This window comes from Podarcis tiliguerta, assembly GCF_965153285.1.
Source record: "Podarcis tiliguerta genome assembly, chromosome: 2".
In the NCBI taxonomy this organism is placed as follows: Eukaryota; Metazoa; Chordata; class Lepidosauria; order Squamata; family Lacertidae; genus Podarcis; species Podarcis tiliguerta.
This window is the reverse complement of record NC_139535.1, coordinates 104,955,128-104,976,077: the sequence shown is the minus strand read 5'-3', so window position 1 is coordinate 104,976,077 and position 20,950 is coordinate 104,955,128. Positions and strand designations below refer to the sequence as shown.

Below are 20,950 nucleotides of genomic sequence, written 5' to 3'. Positions count from 1 at the left end.
CCTGGCCCAATAGCAAATTGGCAACCAGGACAGGTCTTGGAGCAAAGGTTCTACAGCTTGACAAGGTCAGCTTAGCAGTGTACGCAGTGGATTCGAAAACACCATCATCTTGCTTCACATAAAATGGAGTCTCTCCTTCACTAGATACCTCCCATGTGACTGACGCTAGCCAATCACATGAGAAGAAGAAGAGTTTGGATTTGATATCCCGCTTTATCACTACCCTAAGGAGTCTCAAAGCGGCTAACATTCTCCTTTCCCTTCCTCCCCCACAACAAACACTCTGTGAGGTGAGTGGGGCTGAGAGACTTCAGAGAAGTGTGACTGGCCCAAGGTCACCCAGCAGCTGCATGTGGAGGAGCGGGGAATCGAACCCGGTTCACCAGATTACAAGTCCACCGCTCTTAACCACTACACCACACTGGCTGAACTACTAGAGAATTGTCTAAAATTCAGTTACCAACCAATCAAATTTAAACACATGGTGATGCGTACAAGCATTTACAATATCAGTGAATTAAGTGACCATAATTAACAGCCAAATGGGCATTTATTTATTTATTTTTGTTTTCGCCAGCTCTGTACTGCTTTATCTGAGGGGAAGCTAGCATTTGCTACAGATTGCTGTTTAGATAAGCTAAATAAGCAATCTGTAGTAGATGCTAGTTTGGTCACAACACCAGGTCAGTGCAGGATGAAGAAGATGTAGGAGAATGAGTAATAGATGAATGAATACTTGCAAGCACCAAGGAGGTGAAAGGGAATCCCCAACATTAACCACTCTATGGAAGATAAGGATATTATCAATGGCTACTAGTCATGATGGCTGAGTACTACATCCATGAAAGCAGCAAACTTTTGAATACCAGTTGCTTGAACTCACAAGTGGAAAGGGTGCTGTTCCCAGATTCTGCTAGCCCTGGGCCCCTTTGGGAGAAAAGTAGGATATGAATTTGATAACAAAATGAAATGAGGTGAAATGAATTTTTCAACAGGACTATAGAAAGATGTATAAAACATACTGAGAAATGAAATTAATCTGCCGACATGAATTGGGGTATATACTCTAAAGGTAAAGGACGGTTAAGTCCAGTCAAAGGCAACTATGGGTTTGTGGTGCTCATTTTGCTTTCAGGTCGAGGGAGCCGGCGTTTGTCTACAGACAGCTTTCTGGGTCATGCAGCCAGCAGGACTAAACTGCTTCTGGCACAACGGAACACTGTGATGGAAACCAGAGAGCACGAAAATGCTGTTTACCTTCCCGCCGCAGTAGTACCTATTTATCTCCTTTCACTGGCATGCTTTCAAACTGCTAGGTTGACAGGAGCTGGGACAGAACAACGGGAGCTCATCTCGTTGGGCAGATTTGAACCGCCGGCCTTCTGATTGGCAAGCCCAAGAGGCTCAGTGGTTTAGACCACATCACCACCCGCTCCTCTGAAGCAGTATGGGTGGGTGTTTGTTTTGTACATACATACCTGCATGCTTAGTTGAGATGTTGACTGTGTGTTCTAGCAGAGGTTTGAGGTATTATCCACCACTGCCGACATCAGCCTGTCAGATGCCGTGCTTTCATATTATGCTGCTGTTGCTGTTTTTAAAATTATTTCAACCTGATCCTGGTTTTAGTGGCTCCTGGGATCAAAGAATCAGAAATTTATCTCTTGCAAACACGCAACAACTCTAGGATCAAAGAAGTAGCAATTCATTTCTTCCAAATGCAGCAACTACAGTTCAGCGGTCTTCTGCATCACTGAATAGAACTACGTGCTCTGAAAAAAAGTTGTCGTTTGCCTGATCGCACAAATGAACAAATAAATGCATCAAATCAAATGATGGACTGGAAGCAGTGGATTCAAGAAAACAAACTGGAAATGATCACACTGCATTTGAGAAATTCGTTAACAGAGTTCTGCATGACTACAGCAGACCGCTAGAGATATAACCACAACTAACTTTAATTAAAACGTAAGATCAATCTAATGAAACGGTCATGATTGTGAAAGATTTTTTTTATTGATTTCCATGCTGCCATGAAGCCTGCATCTTCCTTCACCTACGCTGAAGGATCTCAGTCCTTAGCCCCGCACCCCCAGATCGCTCAAAACACCACCCCCTGTTTCAGTTCCTAGGGAGCACGTTGGAATTGAATTGCCGTGCTCTCTAGACCACAGCGTGCATTTGGGCAGACAGGCTGTTGAACATGAAAGGTTGGTGAGCTATTAAAGGGCAACAGTTAGTCAACAGAGTTGCACAAATTCCTTTGAAATAAGGTTTAGTTCCCGGTGTCTGGGAGAAAACCATTTTTCAGCAGCCGTGCTCTGTCTGCACACATTTAGTCCCATCTCCCCTCTCCGTCGCTGTTGATATGTGCTGGGTTGTTCCCATCTATATAGCTGGGATTGCTCTGCGATTTATTCAACTCACCTAATAAACTTGATATATTAACCATTTGTCCTTAATGTTGGGTAAGATGCAGCATCCAGAACCCTGAGGCTGTTTGTATAGTCCCGGTTACAGATCTCTAAATTATATGGACTTTAAAGAAGCACTGGCCCTGTCATCCCAAATAACATGTAATCAGTATTGGAAATGAAAAATGAAAGCTCTGGACTTGCATGCATACAAAAGGAAATCACTACTGGGAGATAGCAAAGTTTCAATGGAGATAAATTTATGAATAATGAAACAGTAAAAAGCCTGATTTATAGGCTTCCTGTACTGGGAGAACCCTGGCAAGCTGTTAGTCAGAAATATGACCAGTGGCAAGCAAGGCCATTTCTTCTTTTATTGGAGGACACCCTTTGGGTTTGAATTCATTGGGCAACAATAAAACGCAAGCAAGAAAGCCATTCCTATTGATACTTGTTAGCTACCAGGCTGCCATGGAAAGGTGCGATCAATAGTGCCTCCACATCTTCTTGTTGTTTCATTCCTTTCTTAAGAAAACGGAGGGTATTTTTGAGAGAGAGACAGAGAAGGAGACAAGAGAACTGAAGGAGGAGAGGCTTGCTTTTTGCAACCCCACTTTTTTGTCCGTTGTAAAGCGTCCCGCTCTTTTGTCGATTTGCAGAGGAACTCTAAAAAGAGGACAAAATTGTTTCAAGTGTCAGCTCCAGGTTTTTGAAGGGCACTTTTAGGCATGGCACCCCTCATGGAGCCCCATCTCTCAGAGGGTCTATCTCCTTACTGTAATGTTTTATTACTACAATCAAAGACTCACTCTCCTCACTGCAACAAGTCCAGAGGGGCCCCACCCAGAAAGCGGTAAGGTTGTCGCTACTCCTTTGGAAGGAGGAAAGTAAGAAGAGCAAAGAGTATAGTCAAGAGTGTGCGCTTGCAGCTACAAAACGCTTAAGCCTCATGCATAAAATTGCATTTGATATGCCAAGAGTATGAATAATTTCTCTGACTGAAAATCAAAGCGCTTAATGTTTCGGGTGTTTCTATTGTAGTATGGATTGGCCACAGCGATGGGAAAACGGGGGTACAAGGAACGACGATGTGACTCAGACCCAGTAAGGGGAACTGGTGAGCAAAACTTTGACTACATCAGCGGTGCTCCTGGTTGTGAATCCTCATCCTAATGTTCTTTCAGATGCCCTTGAAATGCAAACATCTCCACTTCTGGGGGCACAACCCAACTTAAAATCCAGGGGCATAGAGAGGTGCTACTATTTGAATTTTGGTCTCTGCTCTTTTGATTTATGTTTGGGTACCGAGGCAAGCAAACACAGAAAGTTGGAACTCACCCCATTCAATAATAATAATAATAATAATAATAATAATATTTATGCTCCACCCATCTGGCTGGGTTTCCCCAGCCACTCTGGGCGGCTTCCAGCAAAATGTAAACTTGGTTGTAGGGAGTGTTGTAGCTCCTCAACAGGTAAGGGTATCCTGTTAAAAGGATTTGGGAGGATTGGCTCCTGTCCAATGCCCAACAGGGACCACTTGTAGGACACCCCGATTTGACATAGGTCATAGGGCACGGGTGCCCAAACTTTTTTCAAAGATGGCCAGATTTGATGAAGTGAACATGTGTGAGGGCCGGCCAAAGTTGTTGAGCTTTTTTTACACTATTAACCCCAATAAATAAACTGCCACAGGGGCCGAATTAGGCCCCCAAAACAGACTTTGGACATGCCATGCCATGGGGCGTCCCTCCCAGCTGGCTTTACCCTTAATAACACTACCAGCAGATGGGCTGCTGTGATACACTCAGTTGCTTACCCCAATACTTACAGCCAAGACTTCACCACCATAACCAATAAAGTTGAGGTATTTTATCCCAAACCAATATACTGTGTGTTGTCTAGTTATTTGTACCTAGGGAACAAGGTGGTCACGGGGCCTTGACATGCAAGAGAACTAGAGTTGCCCAGTTGTTTAGATACCTGTAGGCTCCACCCAAAGGGCAATCTTTGTCCAGTGTCATCGCCTTTGAAGAATCATGGTGCAGGATGGGAGGGGTTCAGCTTCTCAACCTGCAAAGGAGAGTGAAAAGCCACGAAGGTTGTTTTAACCTCTGCACCAATGTTCAGTGTTGATTTGCAGAACAGTGCCATTTTGACAGGTGTGCATGGGTAGTCAAAACCTTCAGGACAGTGACAGAACCCTCAGGAATATTTGCAATGGGTAGCAGGCAGCAGGTAGAAGAGGCAGAAAATCCCAGCAGTCGTTTCTCTCTCTCTCCCTCTGTGGTGGTGGGGGATATGTTCATGGGATAGAAATGATAGAAATGTAAACTTGAAACAGACTTCCTGCAAAAACTTTAAGAGGCTGGTCCTATACCTGTTGATTTGGAAGTAAGTCCCACTTAGTTCAGTGTAAATTGATTGATTGATTGATTGATTGATAGATAGATAGAAAGATGATAGATAGATAGATAGATAGATAGATAGATAGATGATAGATGATGATAGATGATAGATGATGATAGATGATAGATAGATGAAAGATAGATAGATAGATAGATAGATAGATAGATAGATAGATAGATGGATGATAGGTAGATAGACAGATAGATGATAGATAGATGATAGATAGATAGATAGATAGATGATAGATAGATAGATAGATAGATAGATAGATAGATAGATATAGATATAGATAGATAGATGATAGATAGATAGATATAGATAGATATAGATAGATATAGATAGATAGATAGATATAGATAGATATAGATAGATGATGATAGATAGATAGATAGATAGATAGATGATAGATAGATAGATAGATAATAGATAGATAGATAGATAGATGATAGGTAGAAGGTAGATACATGATAGATAGATAGATAGATGATACAGTGGTACCTCGCCAGACGAATGCCTCGCAAGACGAAAAACTCGCAAGATGAAAGCGTTTTTTGTTTTTTGAGTTGCTTTGCAAGACGAATTTCCCTATGGGCTTGCTGCGCAAGACGAAAACGTCTTGCGCCTTTTTCTTAAAACCATCAATGCATTCCTATGGGAAACCGTCAATGCACAATGGTACATCACAAGACGAAAAATTCACAAGATGAAAAAACTCGCAGAACGAATTAATTTTGTCTTGTGAGGCACCACTGTAGATGATAGATAGATAGATAGATGATAGATAGATAGATAGATGATAGATGATAGATAGATAGATAGATAGATAGATAGATAGATATGCAATATATATTGCGAGGCCAGGAGTTGTTCCACTTGTGCAATGACTTAGCTGGATATAACCCACTGCAGATAAAAACAAAGGACAATACTTGAGCTGAGATTCCTGCATCGCAGGCGGTTGAACTACATGACTCTTAGAGTCCCTTCCAACTTTACAATTCTATGATTCTATGACAACTACTACCCGTTTCTGACCTGAATTTGGACAGGTTAACTGTGCTGTGGAGGGAAGCCTTCACTTTAATTTTTTTTTTATTTCACCGGTGTTGTTTCCAGAAACGTGTTTCCTGGAGATAGGAGGAATTTAAAATGAAAAAGTAAATGGTGGGAAAGCAGCTAAAACACATCCAGTACAAAAGGTCGGCAAGAATAGCAACAGGAAGGCAAGCTGGGAACTGAAGCCTATCTGTTCAGCATACAAGGATGCAGGGATCGGTTAAGCAGAAATGCTATCTGTCCTCCTCGTTACAATGTAAGTGGAATGAATAAACTTCTCAGACTGCTTAAAAAACCAGGGTTTCTCGAGTCCAGAGGCTTTGTCAGGTCTGGACCTCTAAATGCAGCATCCTCCGTGTTCCCGAAGCTTGATTTTTTTGACAGTCCGAAAGCTCCCTCTCCTGTTAAGCAAGGCAGGTCCATGACCTGAGAAAAATCTGTAATCCTTATGGGTGACAGTTCCCTTCAGCTTTCTGGGCAGACTAAAATAGCATGTCTGAAAGAGAGAGAGAGGCTGACAGATGAACAGCTAGACGGCTCCTCACCTTATTGTGCCTGACAAACAGTTACTGTATGGCAAGAATGGCAAGCAAGAAAGAAAGAAAGCAAGAAAGAAAGAAAGAAAGAAAGAAAGAAAGAAAGAAAGAAAGAAAGAACTTTCTATAGAGTGATCTGACTCCTTACTGGGAGCAAGAGAAATATGTTGATTTATTATGATGATACTAACATTTGTATAGTGTTTTTAAGTGGTCAAAGCATTCAAAGTCTTTGTAACAACTAGATTCTTACAATTCTCCCATGTTGCAGGTGAGAAAAAATGAAGCAAGAGGGAGCAGCTTTCCAAAGGCCACCAAGTAAGTAACGAGCAGAGGCAAAACTTGAACTCAGGTCTTAATGATTTCCAGCTTACAGTGCAACCCTCACCATGTCTTCTCAGAAGTAAGTCCTGTTGAATGCACTGGGGCTCACCCCTGGGAAAGTGGGAACTAGGATTGCAGCCTCAGTTTTTGAGCCACTACTCTGCACAGCCTACTTGGGCCCCCAGATGTCGTCATGCAGAGAAGGGAGGGATAAACTGGAGATACGGGGCATAATTGCCCATCTATCATTTGGCCAAGCCATCCTGAATCACAAGGCTTATTTTCAAGCACAGTGTTGTGGAACAGAGAAATGAGGGACAAACAGAAGTTAAAAGGCAAAATCACCCATCTGTTGTTTGCCCAAGCCAATAGCATAGCGTAGTTTGCTGGTGCCTGGGGCCTGCAAGCATACCATGGGGGTGTCGTGGGGGTGCCTGGGGCCCCGCCCTTGCAAATGATGCTATTGGGGTGACCTCTGCACTGGAGCCAAGTGGCACAGCGCCGCCTGTGCACCCACACAGGGGGGAGCCCAGCCAGCCAATGCAGCCCTTGAAGGGCTGGTCCCCCCAATGCCTGCAGGCAGGGTGAGAGGACAAAACAGCCACAAGGACACAACAGCCATGCGCCCTTCAATCCCAGCCTCACAAAGAGCCACCTGGTGAATCATTCAGATCAGATGCCAGCCTGCCAAAGTGGCACAGGGCTGGTGGGTGGTAGCGAGGAGCACAGTGCCGCCTAAAAAAACACACCCGGGGCCATTGTTCCGGCAGCCCCCCCCCCCCCCGCACTACTCCCCTGGGCCGAGCCATCTGAATTACAAGGCTTATTTTCAAGCACTATGTTGTGGAGCCTTTTAAATCAGTTCAGCTAGTCACTGGATTGCTTGTTTCACCTGCTAGGAGCAGCTTCGCTTGCACCAAGTGGCAAAGGCAGCAAAGAGTTTTGAGGCACCTTGAAGACGGATGTTTGTGTTACGGTGTAAGCTTTCATAGACCAGAACACACTTCATCAGCTGCATAGAGCGTTATCCTCAGTTGGCAGGCACATATATACATGGCTGTAGGAGGCCGGGGGCGGAATGAAAACAATATCTGACAACTGAGGATAACAGTGGTGATAACTGATGAAATCGACTCTAATCCCTGAAGCTTTATGCCACAATAAATCTGTTAGTCTTTAAGGTGCCACATGACTCTTTGTTGCTGTTTTCGTGCAACAGATGGACACAGGTGCCCTTTGGGAAGTTGTTCCAAATAGTGAAGTTGACTGGTCCACTCCTCCTTGCAGTCTAGCAAGCTCCGAAGCACCTCTGAAGCATCTCCAGGTAGGTCTGGGAAAGTCCCCATGCTGAACCCCTGGGTAGTTGCAGCTAATTAGGGTAGACCAGAGTTTCGCTCTCTTGCTCTCTCTCTAAATTTTATTTTCAGATTTTCCTCATTTTACAAAACATATCTGATGTAGGCCAGAGTTTCTCAAACTTGGGTCTCCAGTTTTTGGACTACAGTTCCCATCATCCCTGACCACTGGTCCTGATAGCTAGGGATGATGGGAGTTGTAGTCCAACAACAACAATTTATTATTTATACCCCACCCATCTGGCTGGGTTTCCCCAGCCACTCTGGGGGGGCTTTCAACAGAACATTAAAAACAGAATACAACTTCAAACATTAAAAACTTCCCTAAACAGGGCTGCCTTCAGATGTCTTCTAAAAGTCAGATAGTTGATTATTTCCTTGACATCTGATGGGAAGGCGTTCCACAGGGCGGGTGCCACTACCGAGAAGGCGCTCTGCCTGGTTCCCTGCAACCTCATTTCTCGCAGTGAGGGAACTGACAGAAGGTCCTTGGAGCTGGACCTCAGTGTCTGGGCTGAACGATCGGGGTGGAGACATTCCTTCAACAGCTAGAGACCCATGTTTGGGAAACCCTGGTGTACACAGTAGTGAGCTAGAGGTATAAATAAAATAAAATACAACATGCTAATGAGAAAGAGCATAACTTGTAATTTGCCCCATGGACCTTGCTAATGGGAAATGTTGCTTTTGGCCCTTTGCTAATAGCCAATTAATTTGGATGACAGCACAGTGCCAGCAACTACGGCTTACACTGACTTTGTCTCACTGGTGCCATGCAAAGAAGTGGTTGTGTGTAGGTTGACAGTGGGAATAAACTATGGGTTGGCCACTGCTGACTCTTGAATAGCCATGCACTCTCGTGCAGCGTGCTAAAACTCAACCATCCAGCTGCATGCAACTAGTTGTGCATAACAACTTGTGGTTCTGGAGGGGGATGCACGTCTAGATGCAGCCAAGAGGGGAGGAGGGTCCTAAATTGGATTAGAACCATGGAGCTGGAGAAGGAGGGTTTACTCTTAGCAATGACTCCTGCTCCGTATTATACCTTTTTGATTCCCCCTGCAGAGTAACTCTGAGGCTCTAGCAAAAGAGTGGATTGAAATTGCACTCAAATTTTTAAGACTCCCCTTCCTCCAGAGTTTATTTCTGAAGCAAATCAGGACCCTCTGGAACTACTTTGAAAAATAAATCCCATCTAGGATCCTTTACAGCCTCAGCTAGTTGCATCCCAAGTGTCTCATCATGGGACAAACTCAGTATTATCTTGGACTGTTGTTTTTCCACAGCAGTTCTCTGAGTGATCAACTTGCACCTGTAATGGTGAGTCTCAGCTGGCCACTTTGTCACAGCGACACAATAATGTTGATAAGAGGACATATGTCAGTTTGGAGGGAAAACAAACGCTTAGCCTTATGATTGTCTGTAGGTTAAAAAAACCCCAAAACAAACAGACTTATTTTACAATTACAGCTTTTCACAATTACAGCTTGCTTAAACAGGGCAATGAAACCCTTATTACAGAAGCCAGCTAATTAAACAGAATTAGGATGCTTAAATGATTGCTCTGGGGGGTGGGCAGATTAACTCCTAATGTTCTCCTGCTGCACTCCCTAGTGTCAGATATCCAAACAAACTCCAAAGAGTGTCTGTGTCTGAACAGGTCCCAACAGGTTATCCCTCCCTGCTTCTGCTTGCTTGTGTGACAGTTTGCACATTGGCATTGATCCTGCAAAGTTCAGCAATATTGAATGCAGAGCAGCAGCAAAATTGGTGTTATAAGAAAAACTGCTCCCTTTCCCTTATGGGGTATTCCTGAGCCTGTATAGAGTCCTTACATGGGTTGCCTATTGGTAGGAGGAAATAACAGAGGCCAACCAGAGTATATTGAGAAGCAAAGCGACCAGCAAGCCTGATCTTTATTCAAGGAACTGTTGCCACAGGGTCCCCACTCACCACACGCAGGAGGGAAGAGAACCCTGAACAATGGTGCACAAGCCCTTATATAGACTTTTGAAATTGCCCACCCTATAGCCCAAGACCACCCCTTAAAACATCAGACATACACCACAGAAGGAGGTAGTCTACAGCAGAAATCCTGCCTGCCAGGATACCTGATAATGCTCACTGATTGCATTACCTGGGCAGCCTGGCCATTCTTTTGTGATGGTTAATACTTTAGTTCCTGAATCCAGGTCACAGGCTCACCCTAGTCATACACAAAGACACCCTTAAGACAGGATTTATAAGCAAAAAGACAATGGAGGTTTTCCCCATTTGCCTCCCTTACTGCAGAGGAATATTTGAGGTCATTGGGAAAGTCAAAATGGCTTCAGGATTGCTCTTCCATACAGTGGTACCTCGCAAGACGAATGCCTCGCAAGATAAAAGAGTTTTTTGTTTTTTGAGTTGCTTCACAAGACGAATTTCCCTATGGGCTTGCTTCGCAAGACAAAAACGTCTTGCGCCTTTTTCTTAAAACCGTCAATGCATTCCTATGGGAAACCGTCAATGCATTTCCTATGGGAAACCATGCTTCGCAAGACGAAAAATTCACAAGATGAAAAAACTCGCAGAACGAATTAATTTCGTCTTGCGAGGCACCACTGTACTATTTCAGACACATGGTTCATATATTTAGATATGTGTGCATTTATGAATATTTATTCTGTATTTGAGACCTTAAAACTCTTAGAACATTAACAAGACCCACCCATAGATGCATAAATGCCCTGCTGAAAACACGTTGCGAGAAGGCTCCCTTGCTACAATGGGTCAGTGTGTCTGGCTGTTAACCAGAAGGTTGGTGGTTCGAGCCCATCCAGGGATGGCTGTGGGCAGGATTCCTGCATCGCAATGGGTTGGACTAGTTGATCCCTATGATTCTTCCTTGTGATGATGAACTTTTCATTTAATATTATCTCCAAAACTCAGCAGAGCTCTGCCACTTTACACGGCTGTCATATTATGACCCTATGCCAAAAACTTGCTGTTCTTTCTTATGGCGATGTATTTTGACAGCAGAGGGGAAAGTTTCTAAGATATTAAGCTGCCTCGCCGGCAAAGCTGCCATCATATTTCATCTTTCTCTTAGCATTTGAGATGAACACAATCATCCATATTTATGGTTCCCACTATGTCAGTGAAGTAGCTTCCAAGTAAATTATATCAAGAATGCCATAAAACAGGGACTGTATGAACTCTCTTCTCACTCACTGGCACTTTCACTCACAGCACCGGCTTGTGGAAGAAGAATAACAACTTGGATCAGATTAAATGTTTAAGGGCACTCAGTTGCTCTGTTTATTTAAAAAGGAATCCTATTTAGCAGTACTTTCTTGAATCAGGGTCCGTGTTTTTGCAAAATCAGATTCTCCATTATTCTGTGATAGGACCTCAGAAGTCTGATGTATTTGGGAATGGTTCTCCAATGGGTCAGGATGAAGATCCTCATGCAAGGGAGGGTCCTGCCTCATTCACAAACAGGGATGGCAGAGAAAATCGGATTCAGTTCACATTTAAAGTGGAACTTATCAAACCCACACTTTCTGAAACACTGAACCGACCAAAACACTCCCATCTTGCAAAAATCACAATTTTCCAAATTTTGCTGTCTGTTGTTGGACTGGGGCCTCTGGCTAGAATCCCAAAAGAGAGACCCTGCCAGTGTGGTGTAGTGGTTAAGAGCGGTAGTCTCATAATCTGGTGAACCGGGTTCGTGTCTCCGCTCCTCCACATGCAGCTGCTGGGTGACCTTGGGCCAGTCACACTTCTCTGAAGTCTCTCAGCCCCACTCACCTCACAGAGTGTTTGTTGTGGGGGAGGAAGGGAAAGGAGAATGTTAGCCGCTTTGAGACTCCTGAAGGGGAGTGAAAGGCGGGATATCAAATCCAAACTCTTCTTCTCTTCTTCTTCTTCTTCTTCTTCTTCTTCTTCTTCTTCTTCTTCTTCTTCTTCCTGTTGTTCACGAGAAACTTCTATAATGAATTTTGGAACCAGTATAATCACTTGCTGCAGTTTTCTATGCTTTCTGTTCCTTTGCACGAGAGCCCCTGTTTCTCCATGATTGAAAGGAAGGAGCAGAATGCTGGAAGCAAGTTGGAAACTGCACAAATACAGCATTTTTAAAGACATTTGGAAATCCCAACCAAGAGGCTGATGGATACATGGTGCATGAAGTTGTTGTTGTTGTTTGTATGGCAGTGCCAGAGTTACGTATAAGCTAAACAAGCCACAGTTTAGAGCCCCACTCTCTTGGGCCCCCCAAAAAAAATTAAAGGAAAAAAACCTGGATGTACATTTTCAAAATATAAGATAAAAAACAAATAAAATAACAACTGCATATACAACAGGACGCGGGTGGCGCTGTGGTCTAAACCACAGAGCCTAGGGCTTGCCGATCAGAAGGTCGGCGGTTCGAATCCCCGCGACGGGGTGAGCTCCCATTGCTCGGTCCCTGCTTCTGCCCCACCTAGCAGTTCGAAGGAACATCAAAGTGCAACTAGATAAATAGATACCACTCCAGTGGGAAGGTAAACGGCATTCCCATGTCTGCTCTGGTTTGCCAGAAGCTGCTTAGTCATGCTGGCCACATGATCCAGAAGCTGTCTGCGGACAAAACACCAGCTCCCTCGGCCAGTAAAGCGAGATGAGCACCGCAACCCCAGAGTCGTCTGTGACTGAACTTAACTGTCAGGGGTCCCTTTACCTTTACCTTTACATACAGCAACAGTGTTTTGTGTTGTGTAGGCTCCTATGATGTAAGTAATGGGCCCTGCCTGCTAGCCTGTTCCCTAAAATATCACTGGTTTGCTCATTTCTATATATAGAGTGCCAGTGTATATCTGCATGGACTAGTTGCATGGCAACATTTGCAAATGGCTTTAGATACCTATTAGGTCCACAAATTACCATATAGCATATATTCAACACAAAAAACAGTGACAATTTGTTGTTGACAAAGGACAGCTGGACATATAAAGGGCCCCATTACCTTCAGTAGCTTAGGGCCTCATCAAACCTAAATCTGGCTCTGGTGTAGGCTCCCAGTAATTCTGAACTGCAAAAGCTGTGTGAAAATTCAGAGGGGCAGGATTTCACAAGCATCTCTTGTGGGTAGATGAGTATCCTTTTGATATGATTACAATCCACATTACCAGTACTCTGTGCACTGCATTGACCTGGTAAACACAAATCCGAATATGACAAATACCAGCTTTTTAGCAACCCTTGACATCTTCACTTGTTAAGCAAACACCATTAAAGGAATTACATTGCAATACCAGAAGATATCACATTAGCAATGGCATGTGAATATGCATATGATTTAAATTTCATAAATTGAATTATTGTCCTAGACCACTTGTAAAAACATTAATATACATAATCTTTGTGTGGCAGACATTCTACTAACATTGATTGCGTTTATCTCTGCATGCATTAACTACAGCATTATCTATTTTATTGCTACGACATTTTATCATCTTGAGTGAGGCTCAGCTGTTTCGAGCAAAGGAGAGAAATTGAAAAGTGGGGGGAAAACAGAACACTGGATCAGCAATGATTTGTTCAACTTTAGCGCAAGAAGTATGCTGACAAGATAAAATTAATAAAATTACACGTTCTTAGGCGCCTTAAATGTGATTGATGCTCCCCTTACAAATCCAGTTATTAGGATATAATAATTATCATCATCATCATCATCATTATTTGAACTGATTCATTTCCCACAACTGCATCCTATTGTGCATTTACCTGTCGGATGTAAAAATCACTGACCATAGTGGGATACAGTCACAGTGGGGTAATAGCATCATCAGGACGGAGACTTCCGGTCGGCGCCAGCGCTTAATGGCGGTCCTTGCCTCGAGCTCCGAGGCAGGACTGCTCTGTGAGTTCGGGTCTGACCCGCTACGGCGAGCGGGGGACCCCTAAAATCACAGGCGCTGAAGCCTGTGAACAAGGAGACTCGGCGGGCACCTTTTGCGCCCCCCGGTATTGCGAAAGAGCCTTTTTAAAGGCTCCGTAGCGGCATCGGGTGTGAGCGCGGTGCTGAGAGTCGCAACCCAGCTCGCAGAGTGAAGCCGCGTCGCCATAAGCGGAGAGCGTCGATTCCTTCCTGAAAAGAAAATTCGGACTGAACACCCGTGAGTAAGAGCGGAAAAAAGACGGTACAACAAAATTTTAAAAAATTTGGCTGAAAACGGGACGGCATAAAATAAGGAAGTCTGCCCCCCCCGGACTGCAGAAATCTAAAGCAACGTCAGACCTCGCTGCAGTTGCAAGAAAGTTACAGTTGAACTTTTAACCCTGACCTGTCAAATGTATCCTTCCCCCCCGATCGGCAAGAGAAGGGGGGGAAAGACAGTCTTGTGAAGATACTCTTTAATTTGAAAAGGAAACAAGGTTTCCCATCGCCCTGACTCCCCCGGGACGACCTGCCAGGAGTGAACACCGGGAGGAATGGGTCTTTTAAGAGCATCATTAAAAAGTCGGAAAGTTGGATAAAGTTGTAGAACTTGAAGGGGACTTTATTAGTGAAACTGATTAATTAAATCCATCAGAGGAAAAGTGTTTTTAATAACTTTAATGGCGGACTTCGGACTTTTCACATTTGGCTTCCTGTTTCTTTGTTTCCCCGAATTTGGACATTGTTAATTGCTCCCTCTTGAGGATCAAGAGGGGAAAAGTGTGACTAACAGTGGGATTTTCCATCGCGAGTTTTTCCTGTGAGAACGACCTTGGGACATGAGCGGCACAGCTGAGGAGATAAGAACCAGATCTAAAACTAAGGTAACACAAAAGAAAAGAGCCTCAATTTCTGGCCAAACAGTGCCGGTACCAGAAAGCTCAACAGCTGCATCAATGGATTCTAGGACACAGGCACTACTGAAAATTAATCAATCCCTTGAGGCTTTAACAAAGCAATCCACAGAAAATACAAAAAAATTGACAGAATTGACAGTGAGACTGGACTTGAATACTACATCTGTGACAACTAATACGGAATCTATTAATAGACTGATTCAGGAATCTACAGAAACTAGGAAAATTGCTACGAGTGCGAAGGCAATTGCAGAAGAGACACAGGGGAAACTTGCGCCGATTGAGAAAAAAGTGAATGAGCATGAGGCAGCTCTCTCCCTATTGGAATTACAGAGGAAAGAACGAAATTTGAAACTAAGGCAAGTTCCAGAGAACGAAGGGGACGACCTGAAGGAATTCCTCACAGAGGCAATTTTGGAAAATTGGCGAGAGGATTTGGAAGATGATGAAATAGAAATAACAACGGCTTTCAGACTTGGCAGAAAACAAGTTAAAAGGGCAAGGGATTGTCTGATTACCCTAAGAACCAAGCAGGAGAGAGATAAGATATTGAACCTGCATTACCAAAAAGCTTTGGTCATTGAGAACACTCAAGCTCTGATTTTTAAAGATATTCCTAGATACATCTTGGAAGTGAGAACCTTTTATAGAGATCTTGCCAATTTGCTGAGGAAAAATTACATACCTTTCAGGTGGGAGTTCCCACAGGGATTGTCCTTTAACTATAAAGGGAAGAAGGTGAGAATAAGAACAGTACAGGAGAAAGAAGATTTCTTGGAGAGAAATTTGGAGGACCTGCAGAAAGGAACGGCACAAGGACTAACAGCAGAAGGGGGAGAACCAGTGGATATAGCAAACTTATCATACGGCCTACCACAATCAACAACTGAAGAAGAAGACAAACTTGGGGCAGTCGGAGGGACAAACGCTTAATAATCAAGATGTCACTGCAACTTCTTAGTTGGAATTGTAATGGTTTGAACCATCCCCGAAAAAGACGTCAAGTTTTTCATATCTTGAAAAAAGAGCAATTGGATTTGATATGTCTACAGGAAACTCATATAATCAGGACACATAGAAAATTGCTCGTGAATAAAAGATTAGGACAAGAATTTATATCTTCTGACAAAGTCAAAAAGAGAGGAGTTGTGATTTATGCAAAAGAAAAATTGGATCCAAAAATCAAATTTAAAGATGAAGAAGGAAGATATTTGGCAATTGAAGTACAGATTCAAGGAGAAAAGTATTTGGTTGTTGGAGTATACGCGCCAAATGACGGGAAGGCAGAATTTTTTAAGAAGTTGCATGGGACTTTGATGGACTATCTCGACTGCAAAATAATAATGATGGGGGACATGAATGGAGTGGTCTCTACAAATATGGATAAAGCACAAAGACAAATGATCTCTAAAGAAGGTAGATTACCAAAGATCTTTTTTGAGATGACAGAAAATATGGACCTAATAGATATTTGGAGGACTAGAAACCCTCTCGAAAGAGAGGGAACTTTTTTCTCGGAATCTAAAATGACATGGACAAGAATCGACCAAATCTGGGTATCTAGTGTGATGGCTGCAAAGATAAAAAAAGTGGAAATCTGCCCAAAAACCTGCTCCGACCATAACGCAGTGAAGATGGAAATGAAATTGACAACAACTGGATCCTTTAGGTGGAGAATGAATGACTTCCTATTTAGAGATGAACAAATTTGTGAAAAGGCCCTAAGGACATTGAAAGATTATTTTGAGATTAACTTAAGAACAAAAGTTGAAAAAAGAATAATTTGGGACGCAAGTAAAGCCGTGATGCGAGGCTTCCTGATACAACAGAATTCAATTAAGAAGAAAAAACAAAATGAAAGGAAAAGTAGAATTCTGGAAAAGATGAAGGAAGGAGAAAAGAAATTGAGGTCCAATCCAAAGTCTCATGAAATATTGAGAGAAATAAAATATTATCAGATGCAGTATATGGAACTTACAAACCAAGAGATAGAATGGAAAATTAAACAAATGAGACAGAGGACATTTGAATCAGCAGATAAATGTGGGAAGCTTCTTGCATGGCAATTGAAAAAAAGACAGAAACTGAACACTGTTACTTGTCTGGAGGAGGATGGAAGGAGTATATGTAAGCCGAATGAGATAAGTAACTGTTTTCAAAGTTATTTCAGGAAATTATATTCACAAGGGCCTGTGAAGGAACAAGAGATAGATGAATTTTTGGAAAATTATGGACTACCAAAAATCTCGGAACAGAACAGGCTGATTTTGAATCAAAAAATAACAGAACAAGAAATAGAGGAAGCCATTCAAAAGACACAATTGGGAAAATCTCCAGGACCAGATGGCCTGACGGCTAAATATTACAAGGTTTTGAAAGACTGTCTAGTACAACCATTGAAAGAAGTATGCAATGAGATACTGGAAGGGAAGGGGGCACCTGAATCGTGGAGAGAGGCTTTTATATCACTTATACCAAAAACTGAGACTGAAAAGAACCAGGTTAAAAACTACCGCCCGATCTCACTTTTAAATGTGGATTACAAAATATTTGCAGACATTTTAGCAAAAAGACTTAAGAAAGTGTTGATAGGTGAGATTCATAAAGATCAAGCTGGCTTTCTCCCGGGAAGACACATGTCGGACAATGTAAGGAATATAATTGACATTGTGGAGTTATTGGAAACAAACATTAATAGAAAAGCAGTATTGATTTTTGTGGACGCGGAGAAAGCCTTTGACAACATTTGTTGGAGCTTTATGAAAAAGAATCTCCAGGGGATGGGGGTAGGCCAAGGTTTTGAAAATGGTATAAGTGCAATATATTCTAAACAGAAGGCAAAACTAATTGTGAATAATGTGGTAACTGAAGAGATAGCTATAGAGAAAGGAACACGACAAGGATGCCCCATTTCTCCCTTACTTTTTATTTCAGTCTTGGAGATATTGTTAAACATGATTAGAAAGGACCAGTTGGTAAAAGGAATTCAGTTCGGAGCGAAAGAGTATAAGTTAAGAGCATTTGCAGATGACTTAGTCTTAACATTACAGCAGCCGAACACTAGTACAAAAAGAGTTTTAGAACTGATAGAAATATTTGGTCAAGTTGCAGGATTTAAATTGAATAAACAAAAAACTAAAGTGATGGAGAAAAATCTAACAAATGAGGAAAAAGAGGCATTCCAAAAAGAAACTGGTTTGGGGTTAGCAAAAAAAGTTAAATATTTGGGGGTAAATCTGACATCGAAAAACGTGAATCTATTTAAAGACAACTATGATAAATGTTGGTCAGAAGTTAAGAAAGATCTAGACACATGGTCAGGATTGAAACTTTCTCTGTTAGGAAGAATCGCCGTTATCAAAATGAATGTATTGCCTAGAATGTTATTTTTGTTTCAGACTTTACAAATAATAGACAAGATGGATTGTTTCAAGAGGTGGCAGAAAGACATATCCAAGTTTGTCTGGCAGGGCAAAAAGCCTAGAATAAAATTTAAGATTTTAACAGATGCTAAAGATAGAGGAGGCTTTGCCCTGCCAGACTTAAAACTGTACTATGAATCAGCAGCATTCTGCTGGTTGAAAGAATGGCTGCGCCTCGAGAATGCAGACATCTTGGATCTTGAAGGATTTGATAATAGATTTGGTTGGCATGCATATCTATGGTATGATAAGGTAAAATCTCATAAAGGTTTCAAAAATCATGTTGTCAGGAAAGCTTTGTACAATGTTTGGATTCGATATAAAGATTTACTTGAAAGTAAAACCCCCAGGTGGTTGTCACCTATGGAAGCCAAAGAGGTGAAAAAATTGAATATGGGGCCACATTGGCCTAAATATTCTGAAATTATAGTACAGGATGGTGAACAACTGAAACTGAAAAGTTTTGAGGAGTTGAAAGACAAGGTGAGAGATTGGCTACATTATAGACAAATAAATGAAGCATTTAAACAGGACAGAAAGATAGGCTTCCAGATGGAGAGATCCAAACTAGAAACAGAATTGTTAGAACCCAATACTAAAAACCTATCAAGGATGTATAATTTGTTGCTGAAGTGGAATACTCAAGATGAAATGGTGAAGTCTAGTATGATTAAATGGGCACAAGATATTGGACATGATATTGAGCTTGCTGACTGGGAGCAGTTGTGCACCACTGGTGTTAAATTTACGGCATGTAATGCCTTAAGAGAAAACATTATGAAAATGATCTACAGGTGGTACATGACTCCTGCTAAGTTAGCGAAGATCTATCATTTGCCCAGTAACAAATGCTGGAAATGTAATGAAACTGAGGGAACCTTCTTTCACCTTTGGTGGACCTGCCCGAAGATTAAGGCATTCTGGGAAATGATCTATAATGAAATTAAGAAAGTTCTCAAGAGAACCTTTTTCAAGAAACCAGAAGCTTTTCTCTTGGGCATGGTGGGCCAAATGGTGTCAAGGAAGGACAAGACATTTTTTATGTACGCCACAACAGCAGCAAGAATTCTCCTAGCAAAGTATTGGAAAACGCAAGAACTACCCACGCTGGAAGAATGGCAGTCGAAGGTGATCGATTATATGGGATTGGCGGAGATGACTGGCAGAATTCGAGACCGGGGGAAGGAGGCGGTGGAAGAAGATTGGAGTAAATTTAAAGAATATCTTAAAAATCGTTGTAATTTGGATGAAAACTAAGGTTCAGGGCAATAAGAGGTAAAGAGCTACAGCTGTTAATACTAAGTTAAAGAAAATTTAATTGATGGAAAAAAAGGTATACATTGTTTGACTAAAAAGTTGCTGAAAAATCTGAAATAAGGATGCAGAAAAGGGGTGGTATGGGGAGGTCCATTTTATATGTTTGTTATTGTTTTTGTTTATGTTATTGTTATGTTTGTTTTTTATGTGGAAAAATAAAAATTACTTAAAAAAAAAAAAAAAAAAAAATAGCATCATCAGGACGAACCAAAATGTCTCAAAGCTATGGCAAGCCTTTGAGATCTCCATAACTCTTCATCAGGCAAGATGTTATACAAAGTAGAATCATAGAATCATAGAGTTGGAAGAGACCACAAGGGCCATCGAGTGCAACCCCCTGCCAAGCAGGAAACACCATCAGAGCACTCCTGACATATGGTTGTCAAGCCTCTGCTTAAAGACCTCCAAAGAAGGAGACTCCACCACACTCCTTGGCAGCAAATTCCACTGTCGAACAGCTCTTACTGTCAGGAAGTTCTTCCTAATGTTTAGAGGATGGGGTTGTTGGAGGGAGGGAAACACATGGTGTTTGAGCCATGAGGTCAACAATATCTGGAGGGTCATAGGTTTCTTGCCCCTGTGTTGGATGCATAGGTTTGAGAGATAAAATCCGGGCTCCTTTGGAATAGGATCCTGAGATCTTTGCATGACAAACTTGAGATTATGTTTGGGACATATTGCTGAAAGCCAACACTTTCACCCTGTTCTCTTTAAATGTCAAGCAATAATGGAGAGGAACATTTGCGATGAGTTACCCGATTGAAAAACAGCTACCTGTTATTCTCTGCGACGAGCCCACTCTGGTGATGAATGCCATGTAACAGACAGACTTATTAATGTCCCCGAGACTGAGATTGACAGGACGCATCATTAAAGTTCAGACACAGTCATTATGGAGTGCCATTGTGTTTTGTATTATTAATGTTTCCAATGCCACGAGGAACCAGGGGATGCACCAGTGCTCTGTGTATTCCTGAACTTCATGATGGATCGAGTGGAAGGAGAGATTCCTAGAAATAGTTAACCAGTTGGCCTTTTCGAAGTGGCTTTTTCCAGATTAGGGGCCCATTAGTTTACAGCTTCGCATGTGAATTATTAAGACCAATGTGCCTTTTGAGAGTCGTCGACAGAAAGCTTAAAAATAGGGCTTTCAAATGAACGAAGTGAAAAAGCAGTTCATTTCCTGATGGTAAAATTAAGTTAAGGACTTCAACCATGCACTGGTGGAATGGGACGAGCATAGGCATTCTAGGAACTGTATGTAACAGCCTCACTGATGTTCATGGAATTGTACA

The 20,950-nt window shown here is 42.2% G+C and overlaps 1 long non-coding RNA gene across 1 annotated transcript in view; it reads right to left on the bottom strand.

Annotated features, from left to right (window-relative positions):
- Window positions 1–1,483: 1,483 nt before the first annotated feature.
- LOC310671728 overlaps window positions 1,484–20,950 on the bottom strand; it is an 84,409-nt gene continuing 64,942 nt past the window's right edge. The window contains exons 4-5 of the long non-coding RNA XR_014508118.1: window positions 4,398–4,487; window positions 1,484–1,635 (exon numbers count right to left, since the gene is read on the bottom strand). This is a non-coding gene — a long non-coding RNA (uncharacterized lncRNA). The remainder of the gene's footprint in view (window positions 1,636–4,397; window positions 4,488–20,950) is intronic.